This window comes from Anabrus simplex, chromosome X, assembly GCF_040414725.1.
Source record: "Anabrus simplex isolate iqAnaSimp1 chromosome X, ASM4041472v1, whole genome shotgun sequence".
NCBI classification, from domain to species: domain Eukaryota; kingdom Metazoa; phylum Arthropoda; class Insecta; order Orthoptera; family Tettigoniidae; genus Anabrus; species Anabrus simplex.
Genome location: NC_090279.1, coordinates 149,442,000 through 149,461,942, shown reverse-complemented (window position 1 = coordinate 149,461,942; position 19,943 = coordinate 149,442,000). Strand labels below are relative to the sequence as shown.

The 19,943-nt window shown below is 40.7% G+C and overlaps 1 protein-coding gene and 1 pseudogene across 3 annotated transcripts in view; both read right to left on the bottom strand.

Moving 5' to 3' along the window:
• The window catches only part of LOC136886402 (alpha-tocopherol transfer protein-like), a 218,573-nt gene that overhangs the window by 187,698 nt on the left and 10,932 nt on the right, over nucleotides 1-19,943 (bottom strand). The gene's annotated exons all lie outside the window — the stretch shown is intronic.
• Nucleotides 1,440-2,807, bottom strand: LOC137503367 (piggyBac transposable element-derived protein 3-like; annotated as a pseudogene).

Below are 19,943 nucleotides of genomic sequence, written 5' to 3'. Positions count from 1 at the left end.
GCAAAGAAGTTTGCACGAAATTTGCGGAAAATAACTTAAACTATTCCCTACATCATTGGGAGTGCAAGTGGGTATTGCTCTGATATCAGTACGCTCTAATAGTCTAGATAAGTCGTGTTGTTACTTCTTTGAATGCAGGCAAAACATGGAACGGGCAAGTGTCATGGTCACGACTGCAAGTACTGGCGTAAAGCAGTGATATGTGCGGAGTCGTCTCATAGGGTACGGTGCGCAAATTTATCGTACCTTCTAACCGTTTCGGTGAGCAGGTCAGGAAAACGTTTCAGCTTTTTAAAATAAAAACCTTGTTATGATTTAGTGCTTTTGTCTACCACTACAGTGTAGAGGTGTGACAAACGCTTATTTTTGTGTAATTACTACATCTGTCACTGTCACAATAAAATAACTGTGAAAAGTAACAGTTAAAACTAACGTCCAACGTTATTCACCTTTTATTGATCACAGCCTCGTCACGCCTTCAAGGTTGTCTCCTTACAGCTGTGTTGCGAAGTCCTATTCATTCAATCGCACACGCGCGCACGCATCACTACATTGTTGAAAGTCGGTGCAGCAAAACACGCATTCTTATTTTCCATAAAGTTAACGAGAGGCAGACAACGGATGAAATGAGAAGAGAACATAGCGTCTTTTCTGAAATCTAGAGGAGTGAGTTTGACAATGCCCCGGTCAAGGATAGAAGACATGGAAACATGATGATCTGGCAGCCAAACCTCGACACAAACCGGTATATGAGGATCGATTAAGTAAAATGAAGTAATGTTATGTTATCTATAATATCAATATGGAAAGTTAGCATACTGATTTATTTTTGGTGCAAGAAAAATTATACGGGTGAAATGTAGGCAGCCCTGCGGGATGTCCGAGTCAACGATTACCCCTGAGCAGTTGAATATGTCATAACACTTTACACTTTAGTTACCAGATGACAGCAGCAACTTAAACAAATACACTATAGAGTATATTATTATTATGTATTTGACTTAACCTCTTCAATCCCGGACTGAATACTCCGGAAACAGAATTTTTATACATGCCATTTTTGAGAATATGGGTCACTAGTAAGCAAACCATGCAATAAAATTTTTCTTCGTAACGTGCCCAAAGGGCATAACTGAGGGTCCTCATATGTGGACCTCAGGTCTTTGTTAACACATTATGGATTACACTTCTCTTGATTTAGCAGATGGGTTTTTTGGAAACTATATGCGTTTTTATTCCAATTATGTACTTTAATTACTTAAAAAACCCAAAACCTATTTTAAAACACTCTCGTAACATGGAAACTGTGTATTACTAACATAAAATAACCAAAACCTATTCTAAAACACTCTCATCATAATATAGGAACTCTATGCATACATAGAAACTAAATATACACATAATTGAACAATTTCTCACTACACAAGTCATTCTACTCATTACTTGGTGTGATAATGCCAAAAGCAGTTGTTTTTTAGAGCGCAAAGGTACATACCACATTTTGTACAGACTACCCTCTTTTTGGAACGACATCCAGGCCTTCTGCATTTCGAGGCATTCTTTGCATCAACAAATTTTGGTAAGTGGCCTATATTGTCAAAACGAACCTCTGGAATGGGTTGGCTCTGAACTCTTCGCACTTTCACCGTACCTTGTTTGTCCATGTCATCCTCGGAGTCATCATCTTCGTCAACAGGGTTGGTGGATGCTGAGGGAGGCCGTCCTCGTTTCTTAATGTTTATGTAACCAATGTCCTTAAAATTTATCAATGCCTTTCCTACGTGCATTTTGTAATCCATTAATGAGAGTCGTTTTTGTCTAATAATACCACTACCTGCACACCATCTGTGATACATTATCCAACAATTAACAATTATAAGATCAACAAAGTGGTTGAACATACGCACTGGCCATTTGTTGGTACGAATGTAACACCTATAGTATGACATGAATCTATCACAAAGGTCTACTCCACCCATTTTTTCATTGTAGTATTTAACAATCAATGGCTGAGGAATAATAACCTTTTTCTTTTCCTCCTTCAACCATCTTTTGCATGTTGTAGGTGGCTCACTGCCAACACATGAAGACAGAAGAAGAACACTTCTGTTGTCCTTCCACTTTACAATGCACATTTTTTCATCTTCCCTTACCCACTCCTCCCATTCTCCCCTTTTCAGTTCCTTATCGGTTTTCAGTTTTTGTGACACTGATCCCACCCTGTTTTTCATGACAGTCCCTGTTTGGTATATATTTCTCTGCAGTAGCATGTCTACTGATTTTACACTGGTAAAAAACCTATCAGTCTAAACACAATGAGTTTTATCTTGTGGAATACTTTCTGTCAAAACCTTGACAATAGCACCGCCAAGACCATATTCTTTTTGGTCCTCAATCGATACTGTACCTGCCCCTGTGTAAAACATAAAATCTAAAACTAATCCATCTGGTGCTGCCAAAATGAAATTCTTCAATCCTAATGGGTTGGGTTTTGAAGGGACAAACTGCCTAAAGCCACACTTGCCTGAGAAAGGCACCATCTGTTCATCAAGTGATACATGCTTTGACCGTGGGAGAGATATGCATTTTTGTTTCACGCAGTCAAGAAATGGTTTCACCTTCCAGAGTGGTCCCTCATGTTTCCCTTGATTGTCAACAAAATGCATAAAATTCCTCAGTTCGAAAAAACGATCCCTGGACATACACTTAGAAATTATCGGCACCTCAGTATCACGTTGCCAGTACATTTTGGTTTGTGGATAACCCAGCACACCCATCATCACATGCACACCAGCCAAATGCATCATTTCTTCCTTAGTAGTATTTACGGATTTCAAGTCGCGCTTTTGAACTGAATAGAGGTTAGTTTGTTCCGCGTGTTGTTCCCAGAAACTAAGAGGTAGGTATTCCAAGAATGAATCTAAAATTCCCTTTTCATTGTCATGGTCTGTTAAAAATACTTCATCATTGCAGGGGTCCTGTAAAGTCATAGATTTCTTTCTCCATTTCATATCGCGGGTCTTAGTAGTTGAAGGTGTGAGCGCCTGAGATACCACCGATTCCATAGATCTGTTTCCTTCGTCTTCGTTGTTGCCAACCACATCATTTTCTCTATTTAGGACACATTCATTTCCAAGACCTTCACCTTCATTTACATCATCGTCATTATCGTACACAGAAGATGAGTCAAAGTTAGTAACATCAGTAACTGAGAATTCGTCAAGCTCGCCCTCGGACAGATCCGCATCACTTTCATCCAGAAAAGCCCATATATCTCTTTCCTCAAGAAATCTTCCTTCTGTAAAAAAAGGAAGAAACATAAAGTAAGTTATTTTGCCATAAAACAACGTATTTCCTGTAGCATCATTCGGTAATTGTGATGCCATTACTTATCACTCCAATATCAAAACCTACAGAAAAAATAATACAACACTCAACTGAGGTCCACGTATGAGGACCATCACATTATGCGATAAATATCAGTACCACTTAACAATATTGATAAACTGAAATAATTCACAGACTCTACAAATACTACACAACACTGAAAAAAATCAGCTTAGCAAGATTCTGAGTTATTTACTGGGAAATATATACTTACTTTCAGCATGAAGGGAGGAAGCCATCTTCTCGCGCACCACTCTTTACATTTAAATCTACCATGACAGTTAGGAGTACCACAGCGTTCCTGTGGCAACAAGGTGAACTAAGAGGTCCACAGACGAGGATTGCGGTGGCTACACAACAAATTCCGCATTAAAACACACGAGAAATTAGCTCACAACTGAGGTCCACATATGTGGACCGTCGGAACGTAGAGGTTAAGGCAATCTCCTATGAAAGCGCTCAAACTTGGAAGACATGCGTACTCTCTGAACCTCTAAAGATCACATTCTGTCTCTGTAAGCTGCTACTAGTAACAGTTCCCACTTCCCAGTTACTGTTTTCACTAGTATGTTATTCTATTTTAGTTACCCTGTAACCTGTTATTTTTTGTCCTCAATACATGTGTAACAGTGACAGGCATGTAACTGTGACAAAGTAACTGCTACGTTATTTTTCAGCCATCTCTAGTGCACAGAGTCCACTTTCCGAACTATTCATTCTAAACTATGTGTCAATTTGTAGCCTACCTCCCACTGAATAGATACGAAAAAGTTGTTACTTCTGCTGCATTGCTCTTCATTGTTTTATGTTTTGTTTCAAAATCCACTCATTGACTTCAATGTTTATGTCAGTAGCGGTGTATATAGTACAATAGTAACTGTTGCATTAATAATTATACTCTTTTATATCTCGTTGTTAGGCAATGAAAATCTCGTAATTCCACTCACGAGAAAAGCACGTTTCTCCATCTGTCTCGTGAAGGCCTGCCGCATACTTCAATGGTCGAATAATTGGGCTAATGTTAAGCACTAAAAATGCCAGGAACAATTCCCCGGCCGCTCAGTTTTGATCTTCTGTAATCTTTATTCCGAAGGAGTTACGAGGTTTCCTTTGCTCAGCTACGATATAATATATTATTGTTATTACTGGGGAACAGGCCACAACTCTTTCATGCTTCAGTGCGCAAGCCTGATAAGCTACAGAACACTATTATTATACATAATCATTATAGACTTATGCCTTTCAGCGTTCAGTCTGCAAGCCTCTGTGAATTTACTAAACGTCGCCACAATACTCTATTTGCAACTAGTGCTGTGGCCACATTTAGTTCTATACCACTTATCTTTAAATCGTTAGAAACTGAGTCTAACTATCGTCGTCTTGGTCTACCTCTACTTCTCTTACCCTCCATAACAGAGTCCATTATTCTCCTAGGTAACCTATCCTCCTCCATTCGTCTCACATGACCCCACCACCGAAGACGGTTTATGCGTACAGCTTCATCCATCGAGTTCATTCCTAAATTAGTCTTTATCTCCTCATTCCGAGTACCCTTCTGCCATTGTTCCCATCTGTTTGTACCAGCGATTATTCTCGCTACTTTCATGTCTGTTACTCCTAACTTATGAATAAGATATCCTGAGTCCACCCAGCTTTCGCTCCCGTAAAGCAAAGTTGTTCTGAAAATAGACCGCTTCCTCTGATAGCTGACTTCCTTCTTACAGAATACTGTTGATCGCAACTGCGAGCTCACTACATTAGCTTTACTACACCTTGATTCAATCTCACTTACTATATTACCATCCTGGGAGAACACACAACATAAATACTTGAAATTATCGACCTGTTCTAGCTTTGTATCACCAATCTGACATTCAATTCTGTTGAATTTCTTACCTACTGCCATCAATTTAGCCTTCGAAAGGCTAATTTTCATACCATACTCATTGCACCTATTTTCAAGTTTCAAGATATTAGGCTTTCGGCACAGTCTGTCATTAAGACCAAGTCGTCAGCATAGGCCAGACTGCTTATTACATTTCCACCTAACTGAATCCCTCCCTGCCATTTTATACCTTTCAGCAGCTGATCCATGTAAACTACGAACAGCAAAGGTGAAAGATTACAGCCTTGTGTAACCCATGTAAGTACCCTGAACCAAGAACTCATTCCACCATCAATTCTCACTAAAGCCCAATTGTGAACTTAAATGCCTTTGATTGTTTTTTATTATTATTCTAAACCAAACCCCATGACGCAACGGCCCCGAAGGGCCATGGACTATCAAGCGACCGTTGCTCAGCCCGAAGGCCTACAGATTACGAGGTGTCGTGTAGTCAGCAGGACGGATCCTCTCGACCGTTATTCTTGGCTTTCTAGACCGGGGCCGCTATCTCACCGTCAGATAGCTCCTTAATTGCAATCACGTAGGCTGAGTGGACTTCGAACCCGCCCTCAGATGCAGGTAAAAATCCCTGATGTGGCCGGGAATAGAACCCGCGGCCTCCAGGTAAGAGGCAGGCACGCTACCCCTACACCGCGGGGCTGGCCATTATTATTATAGCCAATACTAGCATGTGCCCGCGGCTTTGCCCGCGTTCATTAATTCAACCGTTGGATGTTTCTAAACTATTTATTTAGAAGCAAATTAAAACTTCATATTTATTAACTCACATCGTTTTGACGTAAATAGCATGAAATACATTATTTTATTTTTATTATATTGTTACTTTCAATGCTTAAGATACCGGGTTGATGGATGGTACAAATAATATTAAAACCATGTAAAAGACCATGTTATATAATACAAAATATATTGTTTCCTTAGAGCTTCGGAATAAACTGTATTAATGTCCTTCCATTTGGAGGTAAGATGTAAAGTGTATTGTGTTTGCCTTTCGAACTCTTGAACAATCTACGTACAGCTGACAACGGCAAAAGCACCGGGTTCGAAGATGGAGTCCTACAACTTTAAGCGATTGTCCTATGTCAAAATTTCAGATCTCTGTGTGTCGTAGATTTGACTGGGCTTCGCACACATACACCCAAACACTTACGAATATTACGGGCTGATGGCTCCTCGTGTCGTGGACCGAAAATGGCTTCCTACTCAATGGACTTACAGTCCGACGAATACTACAGCATGCTCAGTAATGATGGTGGCTTCAATAATATTCGTCATCGGTTTCAGAGCTGTGTTCATTGCAGAGCATCAACAGTGCCGTATGCCCTCACACCAAAATCGGTTTCCTACGCCCTGGACGTAAAATGGCTCCTTGAATATTGTGTTCTCTACCTATCTTATGTACGTTGCCTAGCGACAGCGACTCTATGCATTTAATCTTGGTGACAGCACGTTGGATTGTCATATCCCAATGAACGTTTTTCGATGGTTTTTCGTTCATAACTCGCCAACGAAAGCGAAAATGAAAATCCCGGCTTCGAGGTGCATCCGGACCCCTTTCCATCTACCTATGTTCAAAATTTCAGATCTCTGCGTGCTGTAGATTTTGCTGGGCATCGCGCACAGGCAGACAAACACTTCCTTTTATAATTATAGATTATTTGGCATCCAGCAAGAACCATTTGTTATTCTGATATAATCGCAATATAATCTTACTTCGGGGGTGCGAAGGTAAAATAATTGGACTTTAGGGGTACGCCCACCAAAATATTTGAACACCACTACGTAGCGTAGAGTACAAGCTGCGTGATTGCTATTTTCGAGGTAAAGTGCTTAGTCAGTGAAAATAAAAATCCTCAGATTGTTTTCAGTCATTTGACCGGTTCAGGGATGGAAATGTGCCGGCTGCCGAAGCTTGGCACACTCCTCTGGTGCAATCGTTAATGACTGACAGATGAAATGAAATGATTTTGGAGTGTGTTGCTGGAATGAAAGATCAAAGGGAAAACCGGAGTACCTGGAGAAAAACCTCTCCCGCCTCCGCTTTGTCCAGCGCAAATCTTACGGGATATGAACCACGGAACCCACCACGCTGCCACCTGAGCCACGGAGGCTGTATGGGTTAGAAATATTATTGCGGACATTTCATTCCTTGCCACTAACCCATATTGACACTCTTCAAGAGCAATAGTTCCAAATAATTTTCACCACTGGGGCAATAGATGTACTCAAGCTTCGACAGGCTTAAACTTGAAACGCTCTTGACAAGCCTTTTTACGCTCGATACTGATGATTTTGGAAGTTTTGGAATGTTAAGGAGCCAATCTTGTCTCTGAATACGCTTTCGGCAATTCAAGCCATACGTCGTGATAATTTACAAAAAACGTTATATGTAAATTTCCGCGCTATACGGAAAAACATAGAATCGTAACTTGGGGAGAGATGAACAGTCGACTGTCCGACTCGTTGGCTGAGTAGTCAGCGTACTGGACTTCAGTTCACAGGGTCCCGGGTTCGTCTCCCGGCTGGGTCGGGGATTTTAACATTCATTGGTTAATTCCAATGGCTCGGGGGCTAGGTATTTGTGCTGTCCCCAATATCCCTGCAACTCACACACCACACATAACACTATCCTCCACCACAATAACACGCAGTTACCTACACATGGCAGATGCCGCCCACCCTCATCGGAGGGTCTGTCTTAGAAGGGCTGCACTCGGCTAGAAATAGCCACACGAAATTAATTAATTAATTAACAGTCGACTAGAAAGTCCTCTTACATAAGTAGCAGAGATCATCCGCATTAAGTAAAAGACTAGAAAACTAAGTAACTACGGTAAATATTCGTTTGTAAATCGGGGAATTGATGATTCGAATGCATTACCTTTAGGTATCTTAGAGCCTTTTCCAAAAAATGTAAGATTCTTCAAGAATACACTCTAGCATTCTATAAATTGTGTGTAAATTTCTATGTGATGGTGTCATATCTTAATGCAACACTCAACCCACACCCACTGTAAATGTGTTTTTAATTTTTTTGGTTATACTATTTGCTTTATGTCGCACGGACACAGATAGGTTTTATGGCGACATTGGGATAGAAAAGGCCTAGGAATAGGAAGGAACCGGCTGTGGCCTTAATTTATGCACACCGAGCTCGATAGCTGCAGTCGCTTAAGTGCGGTCAGTATCCAGTATTCGGGAGATAGTAGGTCCGAACTCCACTATCGGCAGACCTGAAAATGGTTTTCCGTGGTTTCCCATTTTCACACCAGGCAAGGGGCTGTACCTTAAGGCCGCTTCCTTCCCACTCCTAGCCATTTCCTGTCCCATCGGCGCCAAAAGACCTATGTGTGTCGGTGCGACGTAAAGCAAATAGCAAAAAAATATGCACAGTCCCAGCATTTTCCTGGTGTGTAAATGGGAAACCACGCCATATCCTGGATGCAAGCTCACAGCTACGCACCCCTAAGTGCACGGCCAACTCGCCCGGTAATTGTACACTAGTGTCCAAAAGTTAAGCATTAAGTTACGAGTAAGCAGGGCAACAGGAAATAGACCGCAAATCGCACGACAAATGCACCTAACAACCTTACGTGTTCGCTCTGTATAGGAAAGGAGTGTTCCCTGTTTTGACTAGCGGCGTAACCGCAGGTAAACACAGCCAGTGCCTGCGCCCCATATTCCCTCAGTCGTGTTCGCCCTGTTATAGCGTGCGGAGTGTAGCCTCGTGGTGAACGTGACCACATAATGGCACAACGACGCCATTTGGACCCCGTTTTTCAGGGTAGAATACTCGGCCGCCTGGAAGCAGGCCAGACACAGACCGAAGTCGCCGTATCCTTGAATGTGCCACAAAGTGTCATTTCCAGGCTTTGAAGACGATTTAGAGACACAGGAGATGTTAGTCGTAGGCCAGTACCAGGTCGACCAAGGGTAACCTCCCCACAGCAGGACCGATATCTGGCCTTAACTGCCCGACAAAATCGGAGTGCACTTGCAAGACAATTGTCGGCGGAGCTTGCAGCCCTCCCAGAGGTTGCCTTTTCCCGGCAAACTGTGTACCGGAGGCTCAGAACAGCAGGGCTGTTTGCCCGACGTCCAGCAGAGTACGTCCCGCTCACTCCAGCACAGAGACGGGCCTGTTTACTGTGGAGCCATCATTCATGAATGAATGAAAGCATGTGTTCTTCACAGATGAATCCCGCTTCAGTTTGCAGAACGATTCCCGTCGCACATTAATCTGGAGAGAACCGGGTTGCCGATACAACCACAAGAACATCGTGGAACTGCATCATGTTAAATGGCCGTACGGACCTCCACAACTTCATGGGTGGTCCGAGGAACACTGTTAACGCTCAGAGATACAGGGATGAGGTACTGAAACCACATGTTCGCCTCTTCAGAGGTGCGGTTGGTCCAGACTTCCTCTTAATGGATGATAGTGCCCGACCGCACCGCGCTGCTCTGGTGGATGAATTTCTGGCTGGTGAAGACATTCATCACATGGATTGGCCAGCGAGGTCTGCGGATCTGAATCCTATAGAACATGCCTGGGATGCATTCGGGAAGCGAATTGCATCCCGTCAGCCTCCACCAAGGGCCCTCCAAGACCTTCTTCGCATTGCCCTTTCGGAGGAATGGGATCGACTGCCACATGAGTTCTTGGACCATGTGATAGAGAGCATGCCACGTCGCTGCGAAGCATGTGTGGCCGTTAGGGGTAACCATACACCCTATTAACAGCATATTTTGTTGTGGAAGACATTGCCTAGTTTTGTTAGTTGTTGTCAAAGCTATCAGAACATTTCTGACACTGTTTCTTTTTGAACAAGTTGTGTGACATATGGTGTGTGGTTCAGCTTCTGTTTGTTCAGCAATCCGTCTGACTTTCCTATCAGGCGGTATGGCTTCGTTCAATGATTATGCTTAACTTTTGGACACTAGTTTAGTATTCAGGCATCTGAGTTATTTAGGTTCTGTATGAATTTGTATATGAACGTGCTGTATTTACAATGCTAAGATAATAGTACTTGTAAATTTGTATATGATGATGCTGGATTTAGAACGTTAAACTAGTTGTATTTCTTGTAATATTTTCTTTCCATGGAATTGCTTTTTGCACTCTTGTTTCTGTAATTGTTGTTGTTGGGTATTATGTTTTAACTTTGCTTTATTATCACACTACTCTAAGTGATTATTGCCACAGAGATATTTCCCAATTGCGATGTATTTGTTAATAATAATAATATGTTATGCAGCTTAGAAGACGAAAGAACGAGTATAGATTATTTGGTTGTTACAATTAATTAATTATGGCCGGTGACCTAGATATTAGGCCTCTTTCAACAAGCATCATCAGCAAGCAGCAGGTAATTAATACAAATGCACATTTTCACTCCGCCCACAGGGGAGATAACGATAAATAAATAAATAAATAAATAAATAAATAAATAAATAAATAAATAAATAAATAAATAAATAAATAATGAAACTCGGAATCAAATCACAAGTCTCCAAACTATTGCTGAAAAAATAGGATTAACAATTTCATTTGAAAAAACAACTAAAATATTGGCAATAGATCCCCTTCTAATAAACAGAGTTCTGAAATGTGGGAATGAAATAGAAATTGTAAAACAACTCAAATACCTTGGAGAAACTATAAAATACAATTTAAATGAAAAAGAAATCGTGGATAGAGAGAAAGAATAAAATATTCAGGGCCCGAAAAGTAACCAGAAATACATACAACAAGAAATGTTTTTCAATAAATACAAAACTGAAACATTATAAGAATGTAGTCCAACCTGAAATAACTTATGGAAGTGAAACATTATTTAAACTAAGGTAAAATAATAACATAGAAAACTTTTTAAAAATAGAAAGAAAAATAGTAACAACATGCATTAATGAGGAGTACTAAAAAGAAGGTGAATGGCGTATCATTCCAAATGCAGCAGTATATCAGGAAATAGAACCTATAAAAGATTTCATAAGAAAGAAGAGAATATCATTCTTTGGTCATCTGTTGAGAACACCTCAAGACAGGTTAATATGCACAATTTTGGAGAAGCTTTGGAAACAAAAACAACAACCTGTCTGGATAAAATAAATAAAAGAAGACATGAAAGAGTTAGACATAACACTGGAGGATTTAAAGAATAAATAAAATAAATTAACTGAAGAATAGTAAAATTAGATTCCTACCACAAACTGATAAAAGTGAAACAACTAAAAGAGTATTTTCAGAAGAACGACAACGAAGATCAGATAGAATGGAGAAATACTGGAAGAACAGAAAGGAAAAAACATAAATCATAGAAGACCGGACAGAAATTGACTACAGTGGTCCAATGCAGCCGTAAAAGCGTAATAATAATAATAATAATAATAATAATAATAATAATAATAATAATAATAAAATAAACAAATAAATACATAAATAATATTCTCTTCCTTCCGCAGTATTCAGAATTTTAATGAATGTTTTCCCGTTCAAATATTCGGCATTGCTTTGTTTACAGCCTCTCTTTACAAGTCTAATACGTCCAACATCAGCATCTTTCAAAAACATGTCTTTCCGTCCACCAAAATGGCGTCGTTCTTCCATCCACATGACGCACACTGGTTGCCTGGTTACAGCGTCGGTTTTTTGTCGACGCAAAAAGCTTGCGCTAATTCCAAATAGATCCCGAGCCCAAAAGCATATCCATGTTAATAAATTCTTGTTGAACAAATTCTTCTCACTTGTTTGTTCAACGTTTTCAAATGTTCACTACTGTCCGCAGAACGTTTAATGACACTTCGGCTCCCTAGGTGCTGAATCGGTCCAAGACCTATTCCAGTACTCAGATCTTAATGTTACTCTCGACAGTTCCAAGATGGCGGTTCGAGTAGCCGACCATGTTCGAAACGTTGTTTCCTTGTTTTTATATGCAGTCGATGTAATTTCACGAAAGATGACGACAATTACTAGCTTCTTTGTAGAATATAAGTGTGGGAGTGTATTTATACGCAATAATGTGAGAATGTTTGTTTTGATCGTGTTGTGAACCGGGTTGGAACTACGGCAATGCCTCTCATACAACTATTCTAAAGTTTTCTAAGGAATAAAACATTAAGAGAGAAATGGATTAGGAATATACATCGTGACTAATTCGAAGTCGATGACAAACCAGTAGTGTGCATGCATTATTTTGAGAATAAGGCTGAGGTTAGGGAAAACTTTTTCTAATTCTAAATGGTGGACCTCTTCGTGTTCTTCGAAAAAAGAACTTAGATTATAATTTTGATGCGATGATGTTCCGTTGGTGTCTATGTGTTTCAAAACATGAAGTAACTTAAATACAAGTCTATTTTACACGAAATTTATTACGTGCAATGGATTTTAGAATGTAACAAAACCTACAAGTGTGACCAAGCTGGAAAATTTGGTGGATTGTCTTGCCAATTATAGTGAAAATGAAACTTAACTGATAAATGTGCACTGTTACACGGAATAAATAGTGACTTGGAGGGATTAGCTGGGTTTCTAATGCAGTGTTTTACAACATCAACATATTACGATTCATGCTGTGGTTATCTGTTATCAAGCAGACTGCATCAAATTTAAGCTCGTTCATTTAGGTTAAAGACATGGATGGCTTTAGTCAATAGTGTTTTTGCATTCATGTTCCTCAATGGGTAAAGACCTATTATATATTTAGTGTCTGAACGTTTCTTCACGAAGTTTACCACCATTGTGTGAGGTGCTCCTATGCCACATGCCATCATATGTTTTAAGAGTTTCCAGAAAGGAACGCTTAGCATCACCAGGGTCATTATTTCGGATGTACTTTCCTTTCATTAAGTGCTGAACATTATAAATCGCCCACCACTTCGAAACTAAGGCAACAAGTTATGTTTTTCACTGTTCTCATGAGAGTGAATAAATTGAGAAATTTCGCACCGTAATTTTTCCTTAAACATTCAAAATGGTATTATACCACTTTAACAGTTTTATCACGTATTTCTATACATCCGGTGCAGTGAAATCCAAGAGGGAACGCTCTTATTTGAATAAGTGACATTTCTGAATAATCAGTTTGTTGTTTTCTTTTACAGTGGGACTGTCTATCTATTCTAGTGAAATATGTGGTTCTAGTTGATTATATGTGAAGGGTACTTGCTGGCAAAGCGTTTTCATACGTACAATAGTGATTTTCCCTATAATGTTACATTTATTATGTTAAATTACCGCCATTAGTATAATATATACCAGTCCATGATATTCTGCTTTAGCCAATACCAGCAGTCCGGCTACTTTGGCTGCCATGTTTTTTTAATGTTACGGCCTGAGTATTGGGATCTGTCTTGATCCGTCGACTCGGTTATCTTCGTATAAGGGACTGGCAACCTCTAAACACAAACAATGAATCGATTATTATTTATATATATTACAGCCAACAGCTATATATATAAAAGAAAGAAAGACAATATTAAAATAACAATCAAATGGAAACCACGAAATAAAGTTAAGTGAATCATTACATAGTTAATTATTGATAGCGTCCTCTTTGTACCCTGTAATTCGTGATATCTGTCGCAAATTAGTTCACATCATTGACTAATACATTTTGGAGACGATTCATGAAACTTCTTGTTATTACAGATTCTGTGTGAAATCGAATCTCTGCAAAACGTGTTACAGCGTGTCTTAATTCAAATCTTGACTGTGTCCATACAACAGAAGTCATAGCCGCCGTGGAATAGAACCTCAGCCAAATGAATTTATTCTTCTCTTTCGCCTCTCGCAATATTGCTTCGCTTTGTGAATTAGATGATAACATCATCATGGATCTATACTTCTATAAAGAAAGTCTTTGTCGTTAACTCACAAGCCAGCCTCGAAGGTGATGAAAAGTGGTCTCTCTAAATATTTTGCATTAACTTTTTCGATTTCTTTCATGTCTCTCAAGGTGAGGTGATCCCATATCAAATAGACCATAGGAAATGAAATGAATCTATTATGCATTGCCGGGACATCTGGTGATATAACCGCAAGGCTTGAAATACTATTGTTATTCATAGAGCAAGGCAAAGAAATAAAGGTCAAAAGTAAACTTTAAAACATATTGTAATGATCGAGAAAATTCCAGGCACTTAAAACACCCTAGAGCACAAAACTGAGTGAGTTTCGTAGTTTAGTGTAGTTTCCTTTTGCTCAGAGTAAATATGTTACACAACAGTGCCTTTAACTATGATGGCTGAGTGAAGAGGATGCCTTTTCCAGACCTTGGACGTGCAGACAGACAAATAGCCGACAGCTATGAATGGCACAGAAGCTAGATTCTTTATTAGGCCAACAGAACTACATAGAAAAGACTGATAAGGAATATCAGTACGAATCGATGACAACAGAACAGAATCTGATTCTAGTGAGCAAACAATTGGAGTGCTACAGTGGGACCCAATGAGCCACCTCTTGTTCAGCATAGCAAACATCGATGTGACCCAAATTATAGAGGATAAAGATGTATCCATGTATATGTATGCACACAGCCTGGTATTGACATCTACTTTACTTGAGAAGTTACAGGCAAAGGAAAAATATAACTTAAAGACAAACTGAAATCGGCTGTTAGTCTAAAAATGACTTCAATGTTTGGGAGCACGGACATTTGTGAACGTGTTTTGTTGTTTCTTTCTATGAAAATCAAGAAGTTGACTTGCAGATTCTTGCTCCATCTTATAAGATTAACGACAACAGAGCTGGAGGCGGACGTTCCTCCAATGAGTAAAGAATCAGAGATAAGGCTTTTTGCGGATGAGTAATAAATACAGTCTAGAGTAATAAATAAGTTACAAGATTGTGAGAAACTGCTAAATGACCTCGATAATGTTGTAAGATGGACAGTAGGCAGTGGTAAACGGGACTAATAGTAAGGTTGTACGTTTCTTCTTCTTCTTCTTCTTTATCTGTTTACCCTCCAGCGTAGGTTTTTTCCTCGGACTCAGCGAAGGATCCCACCTCTACCGCCTCAGGGGCAGTGTCCTGGACCTTCAGACTCTGGATCGGGATACAACTGGGGAGGATGACCAGTACCTCGCCCAGGTGACCTCACCTGTTATGCTGAACAGGGGCCTTGTGGGGGGATGGGGAGATTGGAAGGGATAGACAAGGGAAGAGGGAAGGAAGCGGCCGTGGCCTTAAATTAGGTACCATCCCGGCATTTGCCTGAAGGAGAAGTGGGAAACCACGGAAAACAACTTCCAGGATGGCTGAGGTGGGAATCGAACCCACCTCTACTCAGTTGACCTCCCGAGGCTGAGTGGACCCCGTTCCAGGCCTCGTACCACTTTTCAAATTTCGTGGCAGAGCCGGGAATCGAACCCGGGCCTCTGGGGGTTGCAGCTAATCATACTAACCACTACACCACAGAGGCGGACTGTAAGTTTCGCCAAGAAGAAACGTACTCTGAATTTTAATTACTATATCGATGGGGTGATGGTACCTCATGTGGATAACTGTAAGTACCTAGGTGTTAATATAGGGAATGATAACATTAGGGTGATCACAGTAACGAGTATGTAAATCAAGGTTACAGATCTCGTTATATGGTTATCAGGCTATTTAGAGTTTGTTGTAAAGATATGAAGGAGATGGGGTGTAAGTGTCTGGTAAGACACCAATTAGAGTATGGTTGTAGTATGTTTCCACTAGGATGTGGTGATACAAGAATTGCAAGAAATCCAAAGGAAAGCAGCACAAATTTGTTCTGAGCGATTTCCGACAAAAGAGTAGTGTTACGAAAACTGCGAATTTTGGGCTGGAAAGACTTAGAAGTAAGGAGACCAGCTGCTCGACTGAGTGATATATTCCAAGATGTTAGTGGAGAGATGGCCTATGAAGGTAAAGTTGAAATTCAAGAGGACAAACTGGGACAAATATTAATTTACAGAACGAGGAGTTTGGGATTGAAATACAATATTAAGGGAAAAGTTCGGTACATTTCCAACTTCTTAAAATCATTTAAGGAAAGACAAGGTTAACTAAACTGATAGAGTGCCACCTGCGTGGCAGCCCTAAGTGCAGATCAGTGGTGACTGATGTGATTTCATTGACTGATTGATCCGCCAATGGATTATACTGTAGTAAATGTTCTACCGTCGTATTCTGGACCTTTCTATTTGGCGAACATCTTAAGCCAGTTCCGTTACGGCAGCTGTTTTCAGTTCAATGTATTTATTCGCTTTAGCCTCTAACGAGCTGTAGCCTGCGGTCTTTCTTACAAATTCCTTCACAACTTGGTAAATATTCGTTCATCCTGTTTCGTAATGGCCAAAGCTTCTCTTCATTACTGATCATGTCCGACTCGTTAGCCGAATGGTCAGCGTACTGGCCTTCGGTTCAGAGGGTCCCAGGTTCGATTCCCGGCCGGGTCGGGGATTTTAACCTCCATTGGTTATTTCCAATGGCCCGGGGGCTGGGTGTTTGTGCTGTCCCCAACATCCCTGCAACTCACACACCACACATAACACCATCCTCCAGCACAATATCACGCAGTTACCTACAAATGGCAGATGCCGCCCACCCTCATCGGAGGGTCTGCCTTACAAGGGCTGCACTCGGCTAGAAATAGCCACACGAAATTATTATTATTATTATTATTACTGATCATGTCTTATAATCGTAGACTTTCATTCATGCATATTCGACAATTTTGCTCTTCATGTTATAATTGTGCATTGCAATCCTCATATCCGATCTTTCTAGGTAAATCACTGCTTATCCTCAAATTGATAAGGTAGGGGGCCAATATCTCGTCCCATTAACAGATTTGGTCAAGGCTAGAAACTGGTAAATATATTACTGAATTTATACTTCACTTACTGGCAAGTTACTATGAAACTGTTATAACGCAAGGTAGTCAATATTTTACATAAACACAACAAAAACTAAACTACCAAGAAGGTGTTCGTAATTTCGTCCCCCACAAAATTTATGAAAAGTACAATTAATTTTAATACACATTTCCTTTCTAACCTTACCAAAAACTTTTCTTATAATGAATTACTTGAAGGCCATTTATGAAAAATGTTTTCTTGATATTCTTTTTAACAAAGTCTTTCAGCATTGCTCGTGGGATGTTAAACGTTTTATTTGTACGTTTGTAACCCATTAGCTTGTCCCTCACTGCTTTAATAGCCTTCTTATCCCACGGCTTGCGTTTTCCCATCTGAAAATAATAATAAACTTCACAAGTAACAAACAAAATGAAGGGGGACGAAATTACGAACATTCCCTTATTTATTATAACAGCCGCTACAAAAACTCATCCTAACCACCTCACTGTAGCTGTTATACGCCAGGAACTACACCACACGACTGAGTATTTCATACAAATATCAGTGCTCACTCTAGGAATAACAGACTTAATTTGAATGCTGCACTAACTCAGATCAGGATTAAAAATGAATCCTCCCTGTACACGGGAACTAAACGTGATACACACAACCAACTCTCACAAGACAACGGGACGAGGCTACGCGTGTGCGCGCGGCTACACATTAGGTGCAAACTGGAAATCTCTAGGGAACGAAATTAGGTGCGGGGGCGGAATCTAGCCCCTCTACCTTATAAACATCAGTTGTGCTGGATCAAGAATTGTAATATGAGGCGTTTCATATTCTACAGGTGTTCAAGGGAAGATACAAGGTACGAGAAAACGAGTGGCGGACACACAAGTTGACCGAACAACTTAGAAAAACAGTTTTTAATTGTGCCAGCACTGATTTATTTAGAGTTCAAACATCCGCAGTTATCACCTGTATGAAGATGAGGAAAAGACAGGTATAATAATAATTTCGTGTGGCTATTTCTAGCCGGGTGCAGCCCTTGTAACGCAGACCCTGCGATGAGGGTGGGCGGCATCTGCCATTTGTAGGTAACTGCGTGTTATTGTGGTGGAGGATAGTGTTATGTGTGAGTTGCAGGGTTGTTGGGGACAGCACAAACACCCAGCCCCCGAGCCACTGGAATTAACCAAGGAAGGTTAAAATTCCCCGACCCTGCCGGGAATCAAACCCGGGACACTCTGAACCGAAGGCCAGTACGCTGACCATTCAGCCAACGAGTCGGACGGAAAAGACAGGTAGCGGTGATTACTGTTTAAGAGGAAGTACAACTAGCAACCAACCTCTATATAACACTAATAATCAGAGGGAAAATAAAGGTATCGGCCAATGAAAGACAAGGGCCCCGAAGGGCTTGTAAATGAAACCCGGTGGTGGTGATTATTAATTAATTTAATTTCGTGTGGCTATTTCTAGCCAGAGTGCAACCCTTGTAAGGCAGACCCTCCGTTGAGGGTGGGCGGCATCTGCCATATATAGATAACTGCGTGTTGTTGTGGTAGTGCTATGTGTGGTGTGTGAGTTACGGGGATGTTGGGGACAGCACAAACAGACAGTCCCCGAGCCATTGCAATTAACCAATGAAGTTTAAAATCCCCACCCGGCCGGGAATCGAACCCGGGACCCTCTGAACCGAAGGCCAGTATGCTGACCATTCAGCCAACGAGTCGGACATCGTGATTATTGTTTTAGAGGAAGTACAACTAGCAAACCATCTTCAATTATCACTAATCAGAGAGAAAAAATGGAAGAGATCCGACACTTCGAAAGACAGACAAAGGCCACAAAGGGCGTTAAAATGAAAGATTTCCTAGGCATCGATTACTCTAATACCATCGGGGTCTGAAAGAAACAAGGGAGGTGTGATAGGATATGCATATGGAAGTGAGGAGCCTGGCACAAGTAAGTGCAAACAATACCAAGTCTGAGCTAAGATCCCCGTGGTCCCCACCCCAAGTTAAGAGCTCCTGAGGAGCGTTTTAGTCGCCTCATACGACAGGCAGGGGATACCATGGATGTCATTCTACAGCCCCCAACCACAAGGAGTTTTTAGTGTATGACTTAGCGCCGGGAGTGTCGGCGGACACGCTCGGCTCCCCAGTTCTGTTGCTGCTTTCCCCATGGGGTTGAGTTGCCTTTGTGTGTGTGTGTGTAATTGTACGGACTAGGAATGGGAAGAAAGCTGCCATCACCTTCAGAAATGTGCCATATCTCCGTTTGCCTGGAACTGAAGTGAAGAACCATGGACATGCATTTTGAGGATGGCCGATGGAGGATTCGAACCCGCCTGTCTTCGGAGTGCACAGCTTTCAGCCACCGCTTGTCGTACCGTAACGCAGTGAACCAATCTTACTTAATATTCAATTTCAAGTACCTATTTCTCGTACGAAGTCCATATTTTGTTGCTTTTGTGATTGAAATTTCTATATCATATCCTTTAGTTACTTATAAGATTTAGACGGTTTAACAGGAAGTGATATTTTCTCTCAATACTCACAAACAGATCCTGAAAAAATGAGTTTCGATATAGACTGTTTCAAAATTATTTTTAATATCATTATGACCTTAACATAGATACGAAATATTAGAGGTCACAGATGATAGCCTTGTGGAACGCCACAATCTATACTTTTGATAAACTAAGGAGCACGACAATTTATATACAAAACCACATTTTAAAGGTGGTGCAAGTAGACAAGTGTTTTACTCGTCCGCTTCTGTGGTGTACTGATTAGCGTGATTAGCTGCCACCCGC